General features: G+C 46.9%; 1 long non-coding RNA gene across 1 annotated transcript in view; it reads right to left on the bottom strand.

The window, feature by feature from the left end:
* Positions 1-14,743, bottom strand: part of LOC112546378 (uncharacterized) — a 49,667-nt gene that overhangs the window by 18,167 nt on the left and 16,757 nt on the right. Inside the window, exon 3 of the long non-coding RNA XR_003090063.3 lies at positions 2,801-2,855. This is a non-coding gene — a long non-coding RNA (uncharacterized LOC112546378). The remainder of the gene's footprint in view (positions 1-2,800; positions 2,856-14,743) is intronic.

The following is a 14,743-nucleotide window of genomic DNA, read 5'->3' as shown; positions in this document are numbered from 1 at the left end:
ATGGATGTCTATATACCAACCATACGCTCTTCCATGCTCTTTGGCTTCTCCCAGCTCTTTATATTTAAAAGGTCGTAGAGCAGTTTTTAAACTAAGTGCCAGCAATCTGGTTCCAGTTTGGTTTAAGTGGGGCCCATCCTTCCTTTATAGGCTCCCCCTTTCCAAAAAAGGTTCCCCAGGTCCTAATAAATCTGAACCCCTTCTCCTTACATGATTGTCTCAGACACAAATTGAGACCCTGCAGTTCTGCCTATCTAACTGGCCCTGCACGTGGAACTGTGAGCATCTTAGAGAATGCTACCATGGAGGTCCTGGACTTTAATCTCTTACCTAGCAGCCTAAATTTGGCCACCAGGACCTGTCTCCTATTCTTCCTTATGTCATTAGTACCTACATGTACCATGACTGCTTGTTCCTCCCCAGCACTGCACACAACTCTATGGCTGTGTCTACACTGGGCCACTTATTCCGGAAAATCAGCCGCTTTTCCGGAATAAGCTGCGAGCTGTCTACACTGGCCCTTGAATTTCCAGAAAAGCAACGATGCTCTACTGTACAAAATCAGCCGCTATTCCGGAAAAACTATTCTGCTCCCGCTCGGACATAAGTCCTTATTCCGGAACACTGTTCCGGAAAAGGGCCAGTGTAGACAGCCCAGCATTCTTTTCCGGAAAAAAGCCCCGATCGCAAAAATGGCGATCGTGGCTCTTTTCCGGAAAAGTGCGTCTACATTGGCCACAGACGCTTTTCCGGAAAAGGGCTTTTCCGGAAAAGCAGCTGCCAATGTAGACGCTCCTTTTCCGGAAAAACTGAAAACGGAATAGTATTCCGTTTTAAGCAGTTCCGGAAATTCATGCCAGTGTAGACACAGCCTATATGTTATAGCTATACAGTTTGGGAAAAATAAGGGTTTTATGTTTTTATTTACTTTAACAATGCCAGTTAACAGTCCCAGAGGGTAGCCATGTTAGTCTGTAACCTTAAAAACAAAGAGTAGTCCTGTGACACCTTAGGGTACATCTACAGAGCAGCGTTATTTTGGAATAACAAAATGTGTGTCTACACAGCAAGCCATTATTTTGAAATAATGTTGAGATGGTGGAGTTCTTATTCCGACACCTGTAAGCCTCATTTTACGAGGAGTAAGGGAAGTCAAAGGAAGAGTGTTCTTCCTTCGATTTCCTGCTGTGTAGACAGAGCCAAAAACCGAATTAAGCTATTTTGACTTCAGCTACGCAATTGACATAGCTGAAGTTGCGTATCTTAATTTGACTTTTGTCCTGCTGTGTAGATGTACCTTTTGAGACTAATCAAAATATATAGGATCATGAGCTGAAAGTGGGTTTTGCCACGAAAGCTCATGATCCTATATATTTTTGCTAGTCTCTTAGGGTGTGTCTAAACTACATGGCTCCATTGATGGAGCCATGTGGATTAGGCTGATCGGCAGAGGGAAATGAAGCCGCAATTTAAATAATTGCGGCTTCATTTAAATTTAAATGGCTGCCGCGCTGAGCCGACAAACAGCTGATCAGCTGTTTGTCAGCTCAGCACACTCTTCTAGACGCTCCTGCGCTGACCTGAAAGCCCTTTATCGACCTCCCCGTTATGCCTCGTAGGATGAGGTTTACCGGGGAGGTCGATAAAGGGCTTTCATGTCAACGGCGGAGTGTCCAGACTGCCCCGATCTGCCGACAAACAGCTGATCGGCAGAGCGGGGCAGCCATTTAAATTTAAAGGAAGCCGCAATTATTTAAATCACGGCTTCATTTCCCTTTGCCGAACAAACAAATCTACATGGCTTCATCGACGGAGCCATGTAGTCTAGACGTACCTTAAGGTGCCACAGGACTATCAATTAACAGTATTTCCTTCCAGTATGCTTAATACATCAAACCTGTCTACAGTTTCAAAGCCAATCCTGTATATTTCAATGTTTGTTGCCAGACTCATATGGCTCCTTTAATTTGCTAGACTATTCATTCCAGAGACGGAACATAAATGGGAACAACATCTGTTACAAGCTTGCTGCTCCAGGAAATGACATGGTCAATGGTTATGACAAAGTGGGAAATGGAGCATGTGGGTATGATACCAGTTTAGTCAAATGTTTGTAGTGCAAGTGTACTTTTAAGAGTCTAGCATTCTCAATCCATACTAGCACACTCTTCCTTAGACTACCTGTTGACATGAAGGTATATCTGTGCATATACATAATAGAGAGGGAAGATTTCTTAGGTTGAAATCCTGTGCTCAGTGAAGTCAATGGCAATGCTCCCTCTGACCTCAATGGTGCCAGGACTTTGCTTAGACTTATCTGTATATCACATTGCTTTTGGTGTTCATGCATTTTTCAAAGGCAGTTTTAAGGCTACCAATTTTGTTTCACTGTCAAATATGTTTATGTTTCATACTAATTACTTATATTCCTACAGACTGCAATGGTGGACGAGGGCCCCGTTTTTGTTATGTGTTCAGGCACCACCTAGCACAAGACACCCTGCTGTCATGCTGTTTTGAGTGACTCATGCCGGTAAGTGCCAACCTCTGCACAGACTGTCAAAACCAGGCAGATACCCCAAATCTAGGGTGTGTCCTATAATCAGATTTCACTAAGCCAGTAATAAGTGTGAACTCCTGGGTCACTGTACCAGTCTCACCAGGGAGTCAGAAACAGTCCCCTCAGATTCTCCAGTCTAACTTGTCACCCACACAAACTAGATTTAACGATAAGAGATTACCTAAGCACAAATCACACCACATTCAAGCTGCTTCCAGTCCCAATGGACTGGTTACTTACCTCAAATCAGCTGTTACCCTCGATCTTACATCAAAAACAACAGCTGTAGTCAATCCTGTAATAAACATTTTAAAGATTTATTAACAAGAAGGAAGAAATGAGAGTTATTTACAAGCAAAAACAAGCAAACATTCACACACTAATGAGATATCATCTAAATCCCCAGAGTGACTGAGTTGTAGTGAGCTGTCAATTCAAAGTATCTTTCAGGGCAGACTCGGGATAACCCCATGGGGACTCTGGCTTCAGCTGGAAGTCCCTGGTCCTGTCAGATTTCAAACAGCGAAGAGAGATGGAAGATTTTCCTGTGACTTGTTTCATTTTCTTCAGTCAGCTTCCAAGTCCACAGGATGATCTTCCTTGCACATAAAACTAGTCCTTTGTGTTCTGATGTTCTTTGGTGGCCCATCTAATTTTGATCCTTCTTCTGGATGAGCAGAGGAGGGGCAATTCCTGCACCTGGGTTCAAAAGTTCAGAACCAACATTTTCAAAGTTCTCAAGTAAAACTTACCTATTTTGTAATAGTCTTCTAAGATTTAGATTCTGTAAAATAACTAAATTGCTACATGGATTTATCTCACTTTCAATGGCTGTATTCCAGGCTAACACCTATTTTGACCAAACTAAAATACAGGTGAGCTGGCCTGGTCTCCAGCTATGAGTTGCTTAGTTGTTAGCGAATGCCTGCAGTCTTAGGTTTGCCAGCGTGATTCCTTTGCCAGTGTCAGACCTGAGTGGCTTTACAATCTAAGTACCGTATTTTCCGGCGTATAGGGCGACTGGGCGTATAAGACGACCCCCTATCTTTTTAATTAAAAGATAGGGTTTCATCTTATACCCCAGCGCCCCTCCGCCTCCTTTGCTCCCGGTGTCCCTGGTCTGCTGGAGATGGTCCCCAGCAGACCAGAGGCACCGGGAGCAAAGCCGCAGCAGCTTTGAAAGCCTCGGGGGAAGCCGGCGGGGGGGCATCCCAGGCGCGCCTGGGATGCCCCCCCGCCGGCTTCCCCCGAGGCTTTCAAAGCCGCGGAGGGGCTCCGGTGGGGGAGCAGCCCAGGCGCGCCTGGGATGCCCCCCCGCCGGCTTCCCCCGAGGCTTTCAAAGCCGCGGAGGGGCTCCGGCGGGGGAGCAGCCCAGGCGCGCCTGGGATGCCCCCCCGCCGGCTTCCCCCGAGGCTTTCAAAGCCGCGGAGGGGCTCCGGCGGTGGGGCATCCCAGGCGCGCCTGGGATGTATACCCGGCGTACAAGACGACCCCCGATTTTTGGGGGATGGTTTTTAACATCAGAGGTCGTCTTGTACACCGGAATATACGGTAATATATTTGGACCTTTTCTGCTCTACTGGGACAGCAATCCTAGAAATTACAGGAGCATCCTGGGACTCAGGCTGGGTGCTATACCTGATAGTGGCTGTGTGACACTAATCAAGCTACTCGACCACTTGGTACCGATTTTGCATCTAAAAGTGGAGACAATATTTACCCTGTAAAGCATTTTCAAACCCTGAGGGTATGTCTACACTACAGCACTAATTCGAACTAAGCTAATTCGAATTAGTGCATCTAGACTTAAAAACTAGTTCGAATTAGCGTTTTGCTAATTCAAACTAGCATGTCCACACAGAGTGGACCCTAAACTGAGGTTAAGGATGGCTGGAAGCAGTGCCGGCAGCGCATCAGATTAGGACTTAAGAGCGTGGAGCTGCTGCCTCAGGCTAGCCGAGGGCTGTGCTTAAAGGGACCCGACCCCCACCCCGGACAGACAGTTCTCAGGGGTTCCCCGCTTGCAAAGCAGTCCTGGCTTGGAGTGCCCTGAGTGCCCACACTCGGCACATCACAGCATTCGGCCATCAGCCCGGCTGCACTTGCCGCAGGCTGCCATCCAGAGGGGGGGGGTCAATCAAGGGGCTTCAGGAGAGTTTCCACGCCGAGGAGCCCGCAGAGCCAGCCCAGTCCTCCCCATCAGGGGCTCGTACCCCATTCCTCCCTCACCTCCTTCCACTTACCCCTCCTTAGCCCCCCTTCCTGATGTACAAAATAAAGGACACGTGTGTTCAAAAATAGAAACTCTCTTTATTGAACAAAACTCAGGGAGACTGGGAAAAGAAGGTGGGAGAGGGGAAGAGAGAGGGTGGAAGAGGGGAGGGCAACTAAAATGATCAGGGGTTTGGAACAGGTCCCATATGAAGAGAGGCTAAAGAGACTGGGACTTCTCAGATTAGAAAAGAGGAGACTGAGGGGGGATATGATAGAGGTCTATAAAAGCACGAGTGGTGTGGAGAGGGTGCATAAAGAAAAGTTCTTTATTAGTTCCCATAATAGAAGGACTAGAGGACACCAAAGGAAAGGAATGGGTAGCAGGCTTCAAACTAACAACAGAAAGTTCTTCTTCACATAGCAAATAGTCAACCTGTGGAACTCCTTGCTGCAGGAGGCTGTGAAGGCTAGAACTAGAACAGAGTTTAAAGAGAAGTGAGATAAAGTCATGGAGGATGGGTCCATGGAGTGCTATTAGCCAGGGGGTAGAAATGGTGTCCCTGACCTCTGTTTGTGGAAGGCTGGAGAGGGATGGCACGAGACAAATGGCTTGGTCATTGTCTTCGGTCCATCCCCTCCAGGGTACCTAGTGTTGGCCGCTGTCGGCAGACAGGCTACTGGGCTAGATGGACCTTTGGTCTGACCCAGTACAGCCATTCTAAGCTCAGGGCTCGGGGGTCTCAGTGGACCATCTTGATTTTCATGCCAACCTGCTCCCGGGTGGCTAGGCTGGCAGCTATCCTGCCCTAGACGGCCACTTTCCTGTGCCTAGTGCGGAGGTCGTGGATGAGGTCCACGATGTCTGCACTAGACCAGGCGGGCGCCCACCTCTTGCGGCCCTGGGCATGCTCCCCGGAGCCGCCAGCCTGGTCCCGGGAAGAGGCGGAGGGCTGGGTGGCAGCGGGTGGCTGGCTCGTGCCGTGCCAGGTGCAGGGTCTGCTGGCTGGGTGCTGGCAGGCTTGCACCTGGCACAGGCACCGTAGCCAGCCCGTGCCCCTTTAAGGGGTCCGGGGCTGGGAGGGGGGCAGAAGAGTTTCCCTGGTGGTGCCCAGAGTGGCCACCAGGGAAAGCTGGGGAGGGCTAGCCTCCCACTAGTTCGAATTAAGTTGCTACACAGCCCTTAATTCAAACTCGTTAATTCGAACTAGGTGTTAGTCCTCGTAGAATGAGGTTTACCTCGTTCGAATTAAGCGCTCCGCTAGTTCGAATTAAGTTCGAACTAGCGGTTTGCATGTGTAGCGCCTATCAAAGTTAATTCGAACTAACGTCTGTTAGTTCGAATTAACTTTGTAGTGTAGACATACCCTAAGAGAGGGATTGGGGACTTACATCCTGCAGGCCAAATTTAGACCATTGCTTAATTTCATCCAACCCATGGCAAGTCTCAGCCCTCCCCCATGGGCTGGAGCCAGAAATACTAACTCAGCCCACTATGGGGGTAAGGGGCAGCCCCAAACCTCAATGCTCTGCTCCCCACAGGGCTGGAATCAGGAGCAGCAACTTGCCCCAACTTGTGGGGGGAAGCCCTGAGCCTCCGCAGGCCTCCACTGAGCTAGACCAAAAGCACCAATTCTCCCCATTGCAGGTGGAAGCCCTAAGCCTCTGTGCCCTCCTGGGCAGGTGAGCTGAACATTTTCTATTTCTCTCTAAATCTAAACTAAATGCTTTTTATTTGTGTGTGACCCACAATTGATTTTTTTTCCTGTAGGTCAACAGTCCTTGATAGAAAAAAAGATTCCTGTGCTCTAAAATGAAAATCATTACATATTATTTTACATTTAGTGTAGTTTGCCAATCATTCAAACATTTTGAACTAGCAGGCAGCCAGTAATCCAATTACCTTTTAAGATTTTCACCAAAAGTAAACAGGTTATTTCCCCAGATTACAGTATTTTTAATCTAAATGTCATGACTTCTACATACTTTTTTTTGCTTTATGAGTATCACTTCAGAGCAGTTTACCAAAAAACTAATCTGATTGCATTCCTAAAAGTAAATGGATTATGTCACCAAGCAATCCTGAAACACAGATTATTTCAAGAAGTGAAGAAGAACGCATCAGTGCTATCATAAATTGCCAGTGTTCAAGGATGATTCTTATATGAAGGTATTTCCCGATACTTTGGCAAAAACACACGAGCAAAACAAAGATCAATCAAAACAGAAAGAAATTCTCCTGCCTTATCACAGCTCCTCTGGACTTAGCAGCCACATGGTCCCTAAATAGGAAAATGTGCCTTTTACAGTGCCTTTGCCACCTGTCAAGACTATTCCCCACTCTGCCACTTTGAGTGCAGAAGGTGGGGGCCCACAAGAGACTTTAAAATACCTTGCCACTAAAGGCTTCTGTTTAAAAACTCCCCACGATTACAGATTCCTTTACTTGGATTGGTATTGCTGCCACCACCCAAATGCAAAAACCCCTTTGTGAATCTAGAAAGATGCACTTGGGAATTTCTTCCTGTGGGGTACCCTCAAGCTCTTTAACCCTCCCTCTGGAGAAAGCTTGACAAAAATATTTTTTTTTCTTAATAGTTGGCTTTGCAGTCTCTTTGCAGTGCCCATGCACACAAAACCTCCTCCCATCTAGGACACAAAGATCAGATCATGGCCTTGAAAAGGAGATTTTTATTAACAAAGCAAAGAAAATATACTTGGTGAAACTTTACTTGGTTGCTAGGTGTGTCCGAGCAACTAAAAAAGAATGATTAAACCACAGAGAATTGCTTTCCTGGGATTCAGTTTGGAGACTTACCGTGTAAGGGGAGTAGTAACAAGTGCTCAGCACAGAGAAATCCAACAAACCAATGTAACTCCCCTTTTTCCTCCCAGAGTTGCTTGGGAGCAGGTCACACTCATGTGTGTGCCCGGGCGCCTGATGTTTTTAACATAAAAGGAGATCCTGAGTACCCGAGTAGATATGTTGTTTAGTTGGGGATTCCCTATCACTCCCCTTGCTGCAGTCTCTTGCTCCCAAAGAATGTACAATGGCGGTGCCTCCACCAACCTGGCCCTGTACACACTTATGGTGTGCCTTGGGAGCCTCCAGGAATAAAATTATTCCAGTAATAACCTGGAACTAACTCCAAGACAACAATGATAAATAAGATATATCTAGTTGATTAAATTAGAATTAACACACCTTTACTTAACAACTTAAACCAGGTTTAACAGATTAAAATGGAACAAAATCAATTAAAAATACACAGCAAGAAAGGAAATTTATCCATCTGCCATTTACACTGCCACCATTTATCCCACCCCAGAGTGTGCACTCCTCTGGATTCAGAGTCTCAGACACTTGCTGGCGTGGGCACGCTTGGAGATCTGCAGTTGCAATGGAGACAGCCATGTTCAGGTACTCTGTCCATGCTGAGCAGCCACCTGCAAAAACCCCTCTGCCACTGGAGCAGGCCCACCAAATGCCAGCAGCTCTTGTTCCCTGGACTGGTCACTCTGTCTCCCTTTGGACCCAGAGTTAGTCTGTATCTCTGAGGTCTGTCCCAGGCAGCACTTTCCCAAAAAGCCCAGTTACTTACAGTTTCCTCCTGTGTGCAGGTATGTGTAGCCCTTCTCGGCCACAGGCACAGCCAGAGGCTCTCCCTTCTAAGGACGATGAACAGCCGCAGAAGCAGCCTGCTAAATCCAAGCCCCGCAGGCTCTCAATCCCAGGCTATAGCTGCAACACAACAGCTCCTTGACTGGAACAAAGGCCCTTCTGCAGCAGCCTGGTTCCTGTCCCAAAAATGGAGAGTCCCTCTCCCAACATGCCTGGACAAGCCCCACTTCCTCCTTTTACCTCAAGGGCTGATGGGAGTTGTAGCCTCTAGGGCTAGATTGCAGTGCACAGGATCCTTCCCAAAAAAAGTCAGAGGCCCCTTTAGTAAAAGGACTACACCAAAAATAAAGAAAATAACCTGATCATGTCTGACTGTTCTTCTCACATATTGGTTGTTCCAAGATTTAGTCCTTCCCAAGGCATGGATGTCACTGGATACTGGATTCTTCTGCTCTCTGGCTCAGTTCATATTTCCCTGCCCTGCTCTGGTCACACACAGACTGGTACAAGAAGGTTGCTGCTTCCAATTAAAAAATTCATACTATTTCCATTGGCTCTCGTGGCCTCCTGCCATCTCACTTCCTGCTTCCCTAGCATTCCTGGAGACTCTGTAAGATCCACTCTCTATGCTTTTAACCCTTACAGGCAAGCCAACGAAGGTTAGGTTCAAGAGTTAATGTGGGTGGTGGGTAAAGGTAGGGCTGGGGACGCAAACCCCCAGCCCCACCCCTTCTGCCCAGGCCCCGCCCCGTCCACAGGAGCCAAACTGCTCTCCCATGGCACCATGGGGAGTTGGAGCAGCACACGTCCCCAGCCTCCTCAGCTCCGGAGCACGGGGAGGGCGGGTGGCTCATGGTCCAGGCTCAGAGCACAGGGAGGGTGGGTGCTTGCGGGCAGCAACACTCCATCCCCAGTACACCTACAGTAGGCATTTTGCGGGGTGGAATGTGGGTGGGACCAGGCTGGCAGTTTGGGAAGGCAATGCTTTCCCCCACCTAGCTTACCCACTGGCCAGGAGAGTTAACCATTGTGAAAAGACTTCAGTTAACTGAATGGCTAGAATGTCCAGAAAAGGTAGTATCCATCCCATTCATTACCCGCCCCCTCAGAATGTGAGAGTGAGGCACCCTCATTAAGAGGGTAAAGCCAGTTCCTGATCTGTTTTATGAAAGGGGTGACTCAGTCAGGCTACATCTACGCTGGCAGCTTCTTGTGCAAGAACTGTTTTGTAGAAGACAAAAAGTCTTCCACAAAAACGCGTCTACACTGGCATGTGCTTTTGCACAAGAGATGTGCTTTTGCACAAGAGCATCCATGGCAGTGTGGGCGCTCTCTTACGCAAGAAAGCTCTGATGGCTATTTTAAGCCATAGGGGTTTCTTGTGCAAGAAACTCGTGTTGCCTGTCTACACTGCCCTCTTGTGCAAGAGGGCTTATTCCTCGTGGGGAGAGGAATAACTCTTCCAGAAGAAGCCCTGTTTTCTGACGCTGTACTGTAAATTTACTTGCGCAAGAACGTGCGGGCAGTGTAGACACCCAGCAAGTTTTTGCGCAAGAACAGCTGTTCTTGCGCAAGAAGCCGCCAGTGTAGATGTAGCCTCAATGTTTGCCTTCTCTTTTCCTCCATGGTAGAGTATGGAGGGATTCTTGCATTTTCACAAGGCACAGAGAGGTGGGTACCTCAAATGCCTTTTCAGGATTCACATTATTCTCCTGTTCCGTTCCCTCCTTGTGAGGGAGCCTTCCATTATTTAGGGCAAGACATCCCATGGGGAAAGTGCAAAAGGGAACTGAGTGAAAGAAGCATGTTGCAGGGCTGACGTCCCTCTGTCCTTCCATTACAAAGAGTAGAGACCAAAGCACTCTTATCTCAGGAGGAGCATTTGTTTTCTTCTTTGTCTGTTCTCCATTGCCTTTAGATCCAGAAATCCAGCAGTCCTCGATGTAAGTGCTGTTATTTATACCTATCCACAGCACCGCCTGATGCTAGGAATACAGGGCAGCAGCTGTTCACTGAGGAGTGGGAAACTGCCAAATATTTATTTACTAGACGATTCACGCAGCATTATTCGGGTCCTCAACTCAAATACATTTTATTTTTCTACGTTAAATCATTGCTCTGGAATGGGGATGGGGAGGAGGGGTTCAGGAAGCAGGCTGCCCCATAGAGAGAGGGCAAGCCCAGCCAGAGGAACACCCATCCATAGCTGCTGCAACTGCAGCAGGGAGAGGGGTGCATGTCCCCTGGCTTGTGGACAGAGAGAGACAGACACACAGAGGGTATGTCTACACTACCACCCTAGTTCGAACTAGCGTGGTAATGTAGGCAACCGGAGTTGCAAATGAAGCCCGGGATTTGAATTTCCCGAGCTTCATTTACATAAAGCCGGGCGCCGCCATTTTTAAATGTCCACTAGTGCGGACTCCGTGCCGCGCGGCTACATGCGACACGGACTAGTTAGTTCGGACTAGGCTTCCTAGTCCGAACTACCGTTACTCCTTGTGAAACTCAAATCTCGGGCTTCATTTGCAACTCTGGTTGCCTACATTACCACCCTAGTTCGAACTAGGGTGGTAGTGCAGACATACCCAAAGAGATAAATTATCTGAAATATATAGTGAGAGAACTGTGTTTCTCCACTTCTGCCCACTGCTACCCCAATGGGGTTATAGCTGTCCCGGTCCCCATCTCTGTCCCTTGGCTGCTCCCCTGTAGCCATTCTACAGTATAACTGTCTCTCCAACCAAACCCCACCCTTTCCATTTTTATGAGAAACGGTCACACTCCAGGCACATCTCATTGTCCTGGCACTACCAAACTATTGCCTTGATTTAAGTTAGGAGAAGAGGAAGCTGCATACCTAATTTTGTGGGCCTATCTCTTACCATTTAGAAGGAGTTCTTGAACAAGCAGACTTCCAGATGGACACAGGCAGACACATACACTCTCTAAATATGTAGCAGAGTACCTTCTCCTGGCCAGGACATGGAAGGTACTGATCCCACAATGAGCTCTGAGCTGATGGAACTTGACACCTGTACAGACTGCCACTGAGTAGGGCTCTTCACAGGTGCACGGGGCCTTCTGTGCAGAGGATGTGGCAGGCTAAGTACCCAGAGGGGTACGTTATTTTCAATGTGTAATACACACAAGATATGTCTATACTGCAGCTGGGAGCAGGCTCCCCAGCTTGGATAGACAGATACGCTAACTCTGCCAAACCTAGCGTGGTTCAAAAATGTAGCTGGGGGAGGGGAGCATGGGTGATGGCAGGGCCTAGTCACCCAAATATAAACCAGGTAGTCTAGGCAGGTTTGTATGCAAATAGCTGCCCTAAGCAGCGACAGGTTCTATTGCTATTTTTGGTGCTAGCTGGAGCACAGCTAGCCTCTCTCTCGCTGTTTAGTTAACCTAAGGAACATGCTCCCAGACGCAGGGTAGAAGTATCCACAGTGGGGATGTTAGCAAGTAGTCAACTATTCGATTACCCAATACACATAATCGGGTGGTTGAGTACTCGACTACTTGCTTTCCCTTACTCTTGCTGCTTCTGCATGAGAGTCATCAAGAGAGGGGTGGAAACAGGAGATGGTGCTGGGGGAAGCCAGCTGAAAAACTGGTTCCCCTCAGCACCATCTCCATGGTGCCATGTGCCCCTCCTTCCCGCTGCCTCTATTGGCAGCATCCCGTTTACAGTGGCCTGGGCTTGCTGCGAGCCCCTGCCCGCAGCCTTCCTAGCCATAGTGAACTGGGGCTCCTGGACCCAGCACAAGTGGGGACTGAGTAGTTCCTGCTCATGCAGGTCCAGGATCACTGTGCCTCTGCATTTTAAATGTGGTAAGAGCTGTCAGGCTCTTCCTACAGTTAAAATGCAGAGGCACAGTGGTCCTGGAGCGAGCCTCCCCTTATCGATTAATGGTGTAGTGGATAGGGATGTTAAATTTTGATTAATCAGCTAATCGAGTAGTCGATGGAATTTCCATCAACTACTCGATTAGGCAATAAGGGGGACACTCGCTATCCCATTGCGTCTTTCCCTTTGAAGTGTACAAGAGCTGCCTGTGCCTCTTGTACATTTCAAAGGGAGAGACGCAGTGGGTTCCCCCTGCCTCTCTCCCTGTGAAATGTATAGGAGCTGCCCGTGGCTCTTGTTTATGTCAAAGAGAGAAAGGCAGCAGGAACCCACACCAGTGGGGAGCAAAGCAGTCCCCGCTGGCACAGGTTCCCCTCTCTGCTTCTTTCTTTGAAATGTACAAGAACCGCAAGTGGCTCTTGTACATTCCAAAGAGAGAGGAGCAGCAGTGGGACAAGCACGAGCGGAACTGTTTCAATCCCCACTCGCATCATTTCCCCACTGGCCCCCTGCCCCCCACAGAGACAGTGCTGGGGGGGGGTGAGGGAACCGGCTTTTAAGTCGGCTCCTCCCAGCACCGGCTTGTGCTCCCCCACTTGCTGCCTTTCTCTGATAGAGGCAACAAGTGGGGGGAGAAGCAACTAGTCGAGTTCCTACTCGACTACCCGATAAGCATTTGTTTATCAAGTAGTCGACTAGTTGCTTACATCCCTAGTAGTCGATACAAACTGTATCAACTACACAATTAGCAAAATACCCATTCCTTAACATCCTTAATCCACAGAGACGCACTAAAAGGGAGAAGGTGCCAGGGTGCCCTGGATGGGTGGAGTTGGCTGACTGAAGCCAAGCAATTGTCTCTAAAGTCTTATAAAGCAGGTCCCTAATGACTCAGCTTAGTTCTAGAAGGGCTGACTGTCTGTATAGCCACGATCTGAATTTTGTAATTCTATCTGTATTAAATCAAATTAATTTAATTTGCTTTAAACACACACATACACACACACACACACACAATGCTTTATGTAATGGACTCTTGACTCCTTTCTGTTCTACTTCCCCTTCTTGATTTTAAATGACTCTGTCACTCACAGTTCTTTTCCATAGCTATAATGGGAGACTTGCCAAAAACTAACCAGATTATTTTTCAGGAAGATATGATAAATAATCAGGTGACATTTGTAGGGTACATTAAAAATGTCCTTTTGTTGTCAGGATTATATTTAAATTATATTTAATAACTTGATCACTTTATTACACAGTTATGCTTACATAAATAAGTGAATTACATTTAGGATTACATTGTATGGTGGTATCTCATTACTTCCAAATTGCTGTACTGAATTTTTGTACACACTCTGTGGTACCACCTATGAGCAGATATCACATGCAAGACCAGGAACTTGATAGCTGTTTCCTTCACTTGTCTGTGCCTCCTTTAGGCCAGAGATAATCTTCCCTTCAAAAGACCCTAAATATAATAATTTAATTCAATTCAAAATACATAAAATTTATGAGTTATATATTTTAGTTGGGACTGGATATATAGCATTTTAATTAGGCATATACGACTTAAAACGATATCACAAATTACTCTGAGAGATTAATCACCCATAGAGAAATGCCATATCTCCTGAATGTGAAGTTCAGTGTGTATTACTAACTACCCTGAATTATATTACAATCCCACATTTTAAATCCAATTGCTTGGTAGCCTATATAAACAGGTGTCATTTCTCTTTCTTCAACTATAATTAATTTTTTAGCTAAAAACTTTTGGGCAAATCCTCAGCTGATGGAAATTGAAGATGTTACAAGAACTTCTGTTGAACTATGCCCTTTAACACTAGCTAAGGATCTGATCATTTGTTGCTCTAATATGGTTCAGTGGACAATAAGGGTACGTCTAGACTACAGGGTTTTGTCGACAGAAGTTTTGTCGACAGATACTGTCGACAAAGCTTCTGTCGACAAAGAGCGTCTAGACTACATTCAGTTCTGTCGACAAAGCAAGCTGCTTTGTCGACATAACAGTGTGGACGCAAAGGACAGTTTAGATGCAATAATGCCTTCTGTTGACAGAATTCTGTCAACAAAAAGCGTTATTCCTCGTAAAATGAGGTTTACCAGCATCAACAAAACTGCTGAGTTCTGTCGACGTTATGTCGACAGAACTCAGCGGTAGTGTAGACGCAGGTTTAGTTTTGTCGACAAAACCCTGTAGTCTAGACACACCCTAAATGAATACTCCTACTTTTTTACCATTCCCTTCATGTAATGATTGCATCATTTTTGCAAAGAAAATCACCAATACTAGGTCATCTCTGGATTGAAAAATAAATCTTAAGTATGCCCTGTTGTTGACCCCATTGGTGTCAGTAGAAGTACTAATTCTCTTTCCAACTATGTTAAGGCTTTGGTTCTATAATCCTGTACATATCTTTCATCACTTACAGAGCTAAACACTGGAATAAATTGTCTAGGGAGGTTGTGGAGT

This window comes from Pelodiscus sinensis, chromosome 11 (genome assembly GCF_052426305.1).
Source record: "Pelodiscus sinensis isolate ZL-2025 chromosome 11, ASM5242630v1, whole genome shotgun sequence".
NCBI classification, from domain to species: domain Eukaryota; kingdom Metazoa; phylum Chordata; order Testudines; family Trionychidae; genus Pelodiscus; species Pelodiscus sinensis.
Note: the sequence above shows the minus strand (reverse complement) of the source record. Positions and strands in the feature narration are given on the sequence as shown.